At 40.9% G+C, this 8165-nt stretch overlaps 1 long non-coding RNA gene across 1 annotated transcript; it reads left to right on the top strand.

The window, feature by feature from the left end:
• Positions 1–2221: 2221 nt before the first annotated feature.
• On the top strand, positions 2222–6317 carry LOC310766984. The gene is made up of 3 exons (XR_014550561.1): positions 2222–2496; positions 3007–3295; positions 5465–6317. It is a non-coding gene; the product is annotated as an uncharacterized lncRNA (long non-coding RNA).
• The last annotated feature ends 1848 nt before the right edge of the window (positions 6318–8165 follow it).

Here is an 8165-nt window from a genome sequence, read left to right as displayed (position 1 = left end):
TGTTTACATTTTGCCAACAATAGGAACAAGAAGGATCTTGGTTTGCCCCCTTTTGTGAGTCAAATAGCTTGAATTCTATGTATTATTTTGTTGCGGAGGATGGTATGCTTCAGAAGTGTTCACATGTCCCTCTGAAGGGGCCTAATGCTTTATAAAAGTTCTAGTTCATTATATATATATATATATATATATATATATATATATATATATATATATATATATATATAATTTTTTTTTTACCCATGTGAGCTTGTGGACCCGAAAAAAGCGCTTTCATCAGGCACTGTGCTCTGAAACACACATTTTGCGGCACAGCACGAGATTGCAGACCCCCAAAAACGCTTTTTTCAGGGTGAGACCTTGGCTCGAAATTGCTCTAGAGCAAGGTGCTCCAAATGGCCACTGTACTCTCACGGAGGGAGGGACGGGATGTCCTGATTTTCCGGAGCAGTTGGTGGGTATATATTATGTTCTACTTTTAAAAGATTATCATCCCGATACCCTTATACACACTGTTGAGTGCAGTTATGATATTGAAACCCAATAAGCTATGATTTACAATGCAGAGGTCAGACTTGTGAACACAGGCATCTTTCATTTTTTCTTCTCTGAAGTGACTCCTTCCTTTCCCAGTGTTAACCATGGTTTCATATTACACGTGCATTACTGCAAACCACGGTTCATGTGAAAAGCAGTGACTCATCTGTGACTAAGGTACCATTTCCCATATGTGCCTGCTAAACCACTGAGGCCTTTGTTCCTGTTCATAGTGGCCTCACACCTGAGATTAGAGAAGTGGTGACCAGGAACAGCCACCCAGGCTATGGAATTTTCCACAATGTGCTTGGTATCCACTCTTCATTCAGCATCAAATTACAACTGTGATTTGATCAATCATTTGAGAACAAAGGGAGGTATATAAAGTGTTTTATGTTGCATTTTTCTGCTGTTTTATAAGACATTTTAGTTGTTTGATTATTGTGCTTTCGTTGTTTTAATTTTTAAGGTATTTTTGTTAGCTGCCTTGCAAATCTGTGGTAGTATATGTATTTGAAATAAGAATTAATATTATTTGTTACCTTTCTTTACTGTCCTTCACCCGAAGATCACAGGGGAGGTTCACAACATAAAAATACGAAATGAAAGCACAGATTGCATAATAAAACAAAACCGAAAGTAAAACAAACCACTCAAATAAAAGTCAGTAAGTGATGTGCCGTGCAAATTTACAGGTATGATTTTGTCTGCACGGAAAATTCCTCTTATGCTTCCCATTTCTTCTCTCTCCCCACTCACATATAGACTCAATCCACACTCGCATTATACATACACACTCATATGTATTCCCTATATGAACCTGCCTGGGTTTTAAAATCTTTGGGAGAGGTCCTCCATTTGGTCTTGCAAGCCTCACAGGCATGCTTGGTAGGGACATGCAAGAGGGCCTTAGTGGTGGCTGCTCCCAGAATTTGGAGCTCCTTTCCTAGAGAAGCTCCCTCCTTCTTGTCCTTCTTGTTTCAACAGGCTTTTTGCGGGGGGGGGGGGGGGGACTGACTGCAGTGCTGTTTTTATTGCAATTGTTTGTATTTTTGCATATGTACATAATTTTCTTTCTATCAGTGTTTAATTGATTTGCCCCCCTCCCGAATGATATTAAACTGTGAAGAAACTTGGTCCTGACATAAACCCATAGGAAACCCCTTGTATTCCCAGTCTAAAAATCCCACAAACGCTTAGACAGCGCACATACATGCGCTCTTGCCCACATTTTCTGCTGTCATTCCTTTCCCCTGATTGTTCTGTTAAATGTAACATTTTTCTTTAAGCCCTGGTTAGACTTAGTTTGTCACTGTGAGGTTCCAATGTATAACATCTTATTTGTTGTCATGGAAGCACAGTTACAAGCTCAATGTCACAAAAGAGCCATCCTCCAACAAAACAATGAGAATTGGTAGAGCAACTCAGCAAGTCACCATCCTTCTGTAGGTTTTGAGGGAGGAAAAAACACAGCAGCCAGGCCTTTTGAAAGGGAGCAAGTGTTTAAATGTTCCAGGTGGCTTTCTTTCCTTTTAACCACTGCAGCTTTCCACTGAAGCAAAGAAATGGTGAGGCTGGAGTTCCTGTCCAGCAAAAGTGAATGCTGCTCTATCTCAAAAAGTATTGCATTTTGCATTATTATTATTATTATTATTATTATTATTATTATTATTATTACTACTACTACTACTACTATTCTCACTATTCAGTATTAACTCCGGTTGCATTAGAATGTTCCTAATCTCTGGCAAAGGACTCAGTAGGGTTCACAGAAGGGGGAGAGATTTTCAGAAGTGCAAAGGAAACTTCTGTTCTACATGGTACCTGCTACTACATTTCATGGAGAGCAAAATACGGCAGACACTTTTCATCTTTTGGAACCTGGAGGGTTGCCTCTTTCCGCACATACCTACCTGTGCCTTGAAATCTTCATCTGAGACCTTCAAGTGCCCCCACCAAGTGAGATACAGTTGAAACGGCCTTTTCATTAATTGCACCCCTGCTGCAGAATACCCTCGTCAGAAAGCTTTGCTTGGTGCTTACACTAATGTCCTTTCAGCACCGAGCAAATTTTTTTAAAATTTTTTCCCAAGCCTTTACAAATCATTTTGTTAGTGTAGCTTCAAACCCCATTTTAGCCTTGCTGATTCTTATTCCATGCTAATATTATTCTAATGTTGCATTTTATATTACTGCATATTAATGGTTTTTTTTAAACATTATATTGTTCGTGAACTGCCCAGAGAAAGTTTTGTGATATGAGTGATGTAAATGAATAATGATGGGAAGGCAGTGCGCTCTCCTGCTCAGCCAAAAACTGCATGTGCAAGTTTTTGTGCAAGTTTCAAGCAACTGACAATACCTCTTTAGGAGACCCTGAGTTTAGATGGCAACACATGGAATGGCGATTGGGCATAAATAGGAGAAGTTGCCTATTTATTAATTGAATCATTATTTCTATTTTCTTAGGCTTTCATACACTACCTTCCGTTATCAACTTACTCGTGTTCATTAATTTCAGTGGGCCTACTCTGAGTAAAACAGAGTTCAATACCACCCATATTTAGGATTTTAAAGGATAAGGATGAGGAAAGAGCTTGCCATCATAAGGGGTGAGGAAGCATCTGTGTGTCGCACTACAACTCCCATCATCCCTGACAATTGGCCATGCTGGCTGGGGCTTAATCGGAGTTGGAATCCTCCAGCACCTGAAAGGCCACAGCTTCTCTACCTCAGCTGTTATAGAGTGAAAATTCGGGTATATTTCATTTCCCGTATGAAAAAAATGAAAAGGTTTGCTGTGTTCTGCGCTGCTAGATTTAGCACCGTTAGCTTTATCATTTGCAGTGGAATCCTAGGCATGCCTACTTAGAAATAAGCCCTGAAAAGAACTGCAGCTTAACCAGGAGGGAAAATGTGCTTTACATTTAGGTAAAGTCAAATTAGGTAAAGCCAAATTAGCCTGTAACCCTAAGCATATTTAACAGTGGCGATGGAAGAATGTTTATCTACCTGAGTGGGATTCCAGCACCATTCTACACGTTTACTCCACTGTCTATCCCACAGTGTTCAGTAAGACTTTCTCCCTAGTAAGTGTATTTTAAAATTCAGTCTTAGGCTCAAGCCATGGAACTATATGCCATTCAAATTGTAAGCACTTTGTTTATTATAAAGGTAAAGGAACCGCTGACCATTAGGTCCAGTCGTGGCCGACTCTGGGGTTGCGGCGCTCATCTCGCTTTATTGGCCGAGGGAGCTGGCGTACAGCTTCCGGGTCATGTGGCCAGCATGACTAAGCCGCTTCTGGCAAATCAGAGCAGTGCACGGAAATGCCATTTACCTTCCCGCCGGAGCGGTACATCTTTATCTACTTGCACTTGATGTGCTTTCAAGCTGCTAGGTTGGCAGGAGCAGGGACTGAGCAACGGGAGCTCACCCTGTTGCGGGGATTCGAACCGCCGACCTTCTGATTGGCAAGTCCTAGGCTCAGTGGTTTAACCCACAGCGCCATCCGCGTCCCTTGTTTATTATAGTGGTCAGCTATTAATAATCCAAGCTGAGAGAGAAATGTCCAGACTGAACAAATGTTATCCACTATTGTGACGGAAAAGAATACGCACTCAGACATTGCAGTCGCATGTATTTATTCCTGGTCAAAATATGATTATTTTTTTCAAATGCATACATAAAGAGTAACCCCAAAGGGTGTAAAGCTTCACCCCACATCTTTCCCATTATCTACTGGCTTCCCAAGGTGATATGTTGTGTTTGTTCCATAAGACCGTAGAATACATAAGGGTACCAAATGGATTCGTAGGCAGTCTAGGCTTTGGAACATATCCTACATCTTAGAGGGGTAAGGTAGTGCCAGCTTTTATTGCATTCGTAACAGCCTTTGGGGAATGTGAGGCCATCAGAATAAGCATAGTCCTTTTAGGGGTTAAAGATCCTTAAGCTTTAAAGAGAATATATAAAAGAAAATTTCTTTCTGAAATAATTTATGGAAATGCCGTGCTCCCTTTGAAGGTTCCATGTCACTGCATAGCACTACGCAATGTTCTCTTTCTTCACCTGTCAGGCAAGGACCACCTCGAAGAGTCTCACTACTGATTACTAGTTAATTGTCATTAATAAGTGACAACTGACATTATGGGGGCTTAATGCAGAGAGAAGTGAAAAGAGCCACAGATATTCTAATGAGCCTGACTCCTACGTGCCCTCTATTGTTGTCGAAAATGAGGAGCTGTCGTCATTGTTCAAGAGATGGGCTTCAATTGCTCTGGGAAAAAAAAACTCTTTTAATTTCTTTATGCATAGATAATTCGTGGTGTGCGCTCTCTCTTTCTCTCTCTCTCCCCCTCTCTCATTTTGTCTCATATACATACACTGAGTTTTAAAACACAGACACGCACTCAAATACACTTTGCTACACCTATTTCTAGGAATACAATTATAATAACTTTTACTAATTATCTGAATCTGGTACAAAGCCAATGCACTGCTATGAAAAAACACTTGCAATATGTTTGTGTGAGTCCACATTTGTGTGTGTAGGTGGATAGATAGAATAAACTGATTTAACTCAGAGCATCAGTATTTTTAAAAATTATAATCAAGACAGAAATTAGGAGGGGGTGGGGAAACTGGACTAAGACAAGAACCACTGAACACAAATGGAAAGCCAGAACAAAAATGATTAAGGGTGGCTTAGGATTGAAAAATGTAGAAAGGTGCTCAAACGATTAAGTTAGGATTAAGGTGCTCAAACGATTAAGTTATTTGTACAGAATTTATGTTGCCTTGTTTTCTTATTATTGTTTCATTCCAGTTACAATACTATGTGGTCTAACTCTGGGACCTTTGGGTGAAATATGCTAAATAAATAAAGATCCTCTTTCATATGTTTCCTTAATTTTCATTTAAATAGCATGAACATTGCACCTTGACTGCAAAGAGACCATCTTGGCTGTGAAGACCTGCTGCCTGTCCCTCAGGCCTTTTTCTACCTGGGAGGGCAGGGCCATGACTGACTCCAGCTACAGAAGCTGAGGCTACTGAACAGACTCTTCAGTTGGGGTTGTTGCTGTTGGCTTTTTGTATCTTTATTTTAAATCTTATTGTGATTTGTGCAGAAATTCTTCCGTTTTACTGTGTATTTTTTAATGTTCTATTTATTGTTTATAACTACTTCTGTTATGTTGTAGTTATGTATTTTTTTTCCAAACCACCTTGAGCATGGTTTGAACTCTGGAAAGGCAGCATACAAATAAAATTATGTATGTATGTATGCATTTATGTATGTGTGGTTGTCAAAGTTTCTGGAAGCAAGCACGTAAATTAGGTTCCCCTTGAAACCAGAGAGAGCCTGATGAATTATCGGCAGTTTGGAAATGCTGTGCCTGTTATAGGAATCTATTAATGGACTCGAGTGGCAGTCAGAAATTTTAGGGATCCAATGTCAGGACTGGCTGCCACTTGTTTAATAGCCATGTTTCACTGCATCCTGAATTCAGCCAGTGCTTGCTGTATAATCTGCATGGTAGGAAACTGATTCAGGAAGCCTGTTTACGGGGCTGATTCCCACTGTATGAGAGTTCTGGTGCTCAGATTGCTTTGCAAAAGCTTCACGTGTGCAATCACTACAAGCTGGAGCTGTTATCATTTAAATCAGGTGTGAGGAACCTGTGGCCCTCCAGGTGTTGCTGAACCGAAACTTGCATAACCCCTGTCCATCAACCATGCTAGCTGAGGCCGATGGGAGCTGAAGTTCATCAACTTCTAGGGACAAATGTTCTCCATCCTTGATTTGAATGGACACACACCTGTTACACTATATGTAAGTGTAAGCCACTTGCTTATGTTCCTTTAACGTGGAGTGCAGTTTGGAACTAGTGATCAGGCAAAAAGGATGCCTGACTGACTGCTTTCTACGAAGTCCTGAACCCCTAGGAGCAGGTTGGTTATGAGGTTTTCTTTGTAAGTTTCAAAGGAGTTGTGGAGTTCCCCAAAATTATATGTTTATAGCCTGGCTATGTTCTTTTGTGTTATGAAGGGCCGAAAGCTTCATTTTCCTTTATGGAGCTGTTGGCAGCCATCTTTAGAAGGCTGTTTTGGAACTGCAGTGAGTGAAGCAAAGAGAACTTTTCCTCTTTGTTTTCTGCAAGTCCAATCTGCAAAAGAGAACTTTTGGAACTGAAAGTGAAGCCGGTACAAGAGATTGCTTCTGCATTGTTGCCGCGGAATCTAATGGTAGGACAGTAATCTAATGTTTGATGGTTTCACTAGACGCTAGACATAGGCATATGTGATTAGAACAGGATATGGTTTGTTACACAAGTGTTGCATGCTATTTACTTTTGAATAAGTTTGTTGTTGTGATCCTCCCCCCAGACACTCTGCATTAAAAACCTTGATTGAAATGCAGAGTAAATTAAGGGTTACAGAAAACCAGGCTGATCGCTGAATAATTTCAAGGATTTTTCAGAACAAAGATGGCAAAAGGATACTTGTCAAAACAGGAGCTTGGTGTGTTTGATTTCATGTTTGTTTATTTAAAACATTGGGGTATTGTCTTTTATCAGTGATTTGAAGGTGCTTAGCAAAGATGAAGCTTAGTGGCTGAGCAGCTGGTATGCATGTAAAAGGTCCTAAGTTCACCCCCCCACACCTTCCCCAAATCTCCAGGTGTAACTGGGAAAGACCTCTCTTTGAAACTCTGGAAAGCTGTTGACGGTTAGTGGAGACAGTACTGAGCTAGATGGTCTGATTCAGTGGCCTTGTTTGCATGACACTTTATCATTGGTTGCAGCTTGTGTGTTTGGAGAGAACCTAAGACAAATCGTGGCTTAGCTCTTGGCAGCAGGGCCATGTGGCCATGATTGTACCCCTTTGCACCAGCAGGACGTGGGCACAATAGCCCTCTCCCTACATGTGATTCATGGTATTCTGCAAAGGTGAATTATGGTTTAAAGGGCCATGGGAACCAAGCTAGGACAAGGCAACTTCCTATATTCCTAGCAGCATATAGCAAGGTAGGACTGATCTGCATACGGTGGCAGAAGTTGGCATCATGATTGGTGTGGTGCCAATCTAGAGTTACTGCTGGTGTATTTTTATCATGCCAACCTCCCCTTTTCTGTCACGCTTTGCTGCAGCGACTTGGCTGGATGAAAGTCAGGTGAGCAATGCTGCCCCACCACTCAGTATGCAACAGCAAACAACAGAAGCAAAACAAGCAGCAGATAAAAGCATAATTAATGCTAAGTCTAAATCCCTGGTTAATCTTTCACAGTGGTTTTCATATAGATGCTATGCGTGCTTTTGTCATTGGGTTTTCCTATAGCATATTGTCAAAGAATAGGTGTAAAAGTGATATTAGCAGATGTTTCAAGTGGTGCAGAGAAAAGTTCTTTTCCCTTGAACTTATATTTTTGTGGTGTTTTCACCACTCAGACAGGTCTCAAAGTGTCGTTTGCATACCAATGAAACATGCACAGCCTTGCTGTTTACTTAGTGTGGAGTGATGCAGCTATGTCGCACCCCATAGTCGCCTTTGACTGGACTTAACTGTCCAGGAGTCCTTTACCTTCTGTTTTACCTTGCTAAAGTAAACTAGAAATGCTGAAACT

The sequence above is a fragment of the Podarcis filfolensis genome (assembly GCF_964270895.1).
Source record: "Podarcis filfolensis genome assembly, chromosome: 7".
Taxonomy (NCBI): domain Eukaryota; kingdom Metazoa; phylum Chordata; class Lepidosauria; order Squamata; family Lacertidae; genus Podarcis; species Podarcis filfolensis.
Note: the sequence above shows the minus strand (reverse complement) of the source record. Positions and strands in the feature narration are given on the sequence as shown.